General features: G+C 53.8%; 1 long non-coding RNA gene across 1 annotated transcript in view; it reads right to left on the reverse strand.

The window, feature by feature from the left end:
- Positions 1-1,553: 1,553 nt before the first annotated feature.
- The window catches only part of LOC105297106, a 2,782-nt gene continuing 1,003 nt past the window's right edge, over positions 1,554-3,332 (reverse strand). Inside the window, exon 2 of the long non-coding RNA XR_896328.2 lies at positions 1,554-2,383. This is a non-coding gene — a long non-coding RNA (uncharacterized LOC105297106). The remainder of the gene's footprint in view (positions 2,384-3,332) is intronic.

Consider the following 3,332-nt stretch of genomic DNA (forward strand, 5'->3'; position numbering starts at 1 on the left):
AGGCCTAGCTGACATTTAAACTTGAACTTGAGAAGTCTGACTCCATAGTTCCCATGAACACAAGCCCTTGTTAAACCCTTCTTAGTGGGTCCTGGCAGGAGAATTGCCATTTCAACCCAAAATGTTACCTTCAATCAAAGGATTAAATGCATTTTCAAAGAGTTTCCAGCTTCAAGACATTCTGGGGAGATGCATGAGGAGATTTGGAGTTGAGGGGTTGTAGGGGGTGGTATTCCTTTCCCCAAACTCAGTACAGTGGGGGCAGATTTACTTATCTTTGTGTATCCATCGCTAGCACAGAGCCTGTCATCATGAGTGATTAATGTTTGTTCAATAAATAAACTAACCGACAAAGGAGTAAGTGGTGAAGGGAGAGGAGGGTGAGGGGGTGACGATCTGGAAGGAAGGGCTTTCCTGCCATCTCGTGGCTGTTTCTGGAACGACACTTTCTTCTCTGGCAGGAGAAGGGAATAGAAGGTTCCTTGCGGAGCCTTGGCTGTTTGAGTCAGAGATCAGACAGCATCACTCCAGGTTGGAGTGGCGTGCAGTGGGCATGGGGCCTCCCACAGGAGCCAGACTTCTTGCCTCTTCTGATGTCTGTGCTCCTTGAGAGTGAGGCAAGAAGCACTTCCCCTGCCGCCAGCTCCATCCGTTCTTCAGAGCCGAGCATTGAGTAGGTGCTTAATAAATACTGAGATTCCAATTGGAGAAAACAGGTAATGATACATTCCATATTTCATCTTTACCTTCTACTAAAGTTTGCAAAAGGGATGGTTACCTCGAAGAGAGAGGCTACTCCCCAAGGACTTAGAACGTGGCTTGCTCCCAGTGAATCCTCAAGTCTGCTGCTGTACCCTACTCACTCGCAGGCCTTCCCAGCCCCCAGCCCTTCCCTGAGATGGGCCTCCATGCACCCCACCCTTGCAAAGCTCATAGGTGTAGCTCTTCCTGGCAGTAAGGCAGAGGGGACTTCCCCTCATAAGTGGCCACCAAACACCACCCTCACATCAGACGGAGCCTCGTTTTCCTCACTTGGAAGAACCTGACCCTTGAATGACTCGGGGGTCAGGGGCGCTGACTCCTCCCTCTGCCCCTGAAGTCATAAACCCACATGTGCTCAGGTCTCATATAAAACAGTGTAGAACAGGGCACAGGGTCAGCCCTCCCAACCGTGGGTCGAAAATGTTGTCTTCAGTCCCTGGTCGGTTGAATCCAAAGATGCGAAACCCAAGGCTATGGAGGGCTGGCTCTATGTTTATTAGAAAAGATCCACACATCAGTGGCACTGTATAGTTCAAACGTGTGTTGCTCTGGGGTCGACTGCGTCTTCCCCACAGAGCCAGCGGGCAGATCACACAAGGCTGGGGGCGTGGAATGCTCGCCACGCAGTAAGGCCCGCTGCGAGTGTGTGCATTGCTAAACCCCCCAGAACCATTTCTAGGAAAATAAATACATGGTCCTTCTCATCCTCCCCAAACTCCTCTGCTAGCAGCCAGCCATACCCACAACTCCCGTCCCCTGATCCTAAGCAGGCCAGAAAGGCAAGAGGCAGCTGGCAAGAACAGACACTTTATTGTACACCACGAGGGAAGGAGAAAGGAGGGGCTCCAGGGTGACAGGGCCTCGTCTCCTCCCCTGGGCTGAGTGGTCTTGACCTACCCAGGGCTCTGGCCAGCCATGGGGCACTCGGACTTGAGTCGTTCTGAACTTGTGCCAGAACCTAAAGTGAGGCTTGCTGTGTGTGCTTGGGTCTATACAAAGCAGTGCCCCAGTGAAGAGGCAGCAGGCCCCAGATTCAGGGCCTAGTGGACACTCAGGGAGTCAGGTGCATCCTAACCTGTTCAGTCTCTTTTCTCCTCCACCATGGGACATACTCTGGGGGCCATTGGGGGTGCAGCTGTGAGGGCGGGCAGAAGGGCAGCCCCTGCCTGTAATACTGCAGGCCTGCTCAGGGCCTGGAACAAAGGAGCTTCCGGCCCCCAGCCTCGCAGCCAAGGCAAGCTGACTTGGGAGGGCTTCTCCTGGCACTAGGAAAGGAACAGGCCCCACAGATTTATTGCTGGAGGGCAAAGCCAGTCTCGCTGGCATCAACTTGTGCGGCCCACCTGTCCACCTCCATCTGGGTCTCGGGCTTCATGCTGCCTCAGCGGAGATGGCTCCCTGAGCAAGAAGCTGGTGATTGGGCTGGAAGGCAGGGACCAGGGGGCTCTTTCGGGCATGCCCGTGCCCTACCCTGGAGTCCTGTGGGCACTGCGTGGACAGCACCAAAGCCAGTGTGAGCGAGGACCCTGAGCAGGGACATGGGGCTGCCTCCTGCTCCTCCAGGGATCCAGGGAATCTGGGGCTGGATTTTGCCTTGAAAGATGCCCCACCTGCTCTTGACCTCCCCCAGCCTCACCTCACTCCCAGCTCCCTGGCTTGAAGGAGCGAGCAGAGGGGTATGTCGGAGACACAGGGGAGGGGAGCTGTTCCCTTCTGAACGCTGCCAGGACTGTCTCGAGGACAAACGCAGGACAGAGGCACTGTGAGATGCTCTCCTGGGGTCTCACCATCTTAAGAAACCCAACAATGTCCTCAGGATGAAGAGCTTGTGACTCCCAGTGGGCACAGCAAGAAGTTGGAAAATAAATTTGGGGACTTTTCCCCTCCAAGGCCTGCCCTTCCCTGTCTCTGGCAAGCCCAGTGGTGTGAAATCAGTGAGTCACCAGCAAGAAAAGCCTGCCCGTCCCCCACAACAAGGGGGCTTCCTGAAGGACACTGCCCTGAGGCCTGGCCCAACAGAGCAGGAGCGGCAGGGAGGGCAGCGTGGTCTTCAGTAACGTGGCAAACACTGGGAATCACAAATAAGAACCCTACACACACCCACACCCACGTATGTGCACACGCCACACACACACACACACACACAAACACGCACACGCCAAGCTCTGGGCCCTACGACTAACAGCAGAGACAGTCAAGACACGGCCTGGCTTACAGCAAAAGGCTAGGAGCACTCCTCAGCCCACAGGGACCACGTGGACGGCACAGCTCGGCCCCCTGTCACAGGCTGGAGGGCTGGGGCCTGGCCCAGCCACAAGCTACAAAATTAAAAATATATCAAATATACAATGAAAATAGATCTGTACAGCACTGAGGATGAAAATAGTCCACCAGCCACAGTATAATATTGGGTTTGTCATTTAACAGCATTTACACCCACATGTACAGATTGAATATACAATAGAAATAGAATATATAGAAGAGTATATATAGTAGAGTGTCTCTCCTGGGGCCTTGCTTTTCCTGTTGCTAAATCAGCTGAGACTAGGCATCGGGCCAGGTAGGAGGTG

This window comes from Pteropus vampyrus, unplaced genomic scaffold (assembly GCF_000151845.1).
Source record: "Pteropus vampyrus isolate Shadow unplaced genomic scaffold, Pvam_2.0 Scaffold6, whole genome shotgun sequence".
Taxonomy (NCBI): Eukaryota; Metazoa; Chordata; class Mammalia; order Chiroptera; family Pteropodidae; genus Pteropus; species Pteropus vampyrus.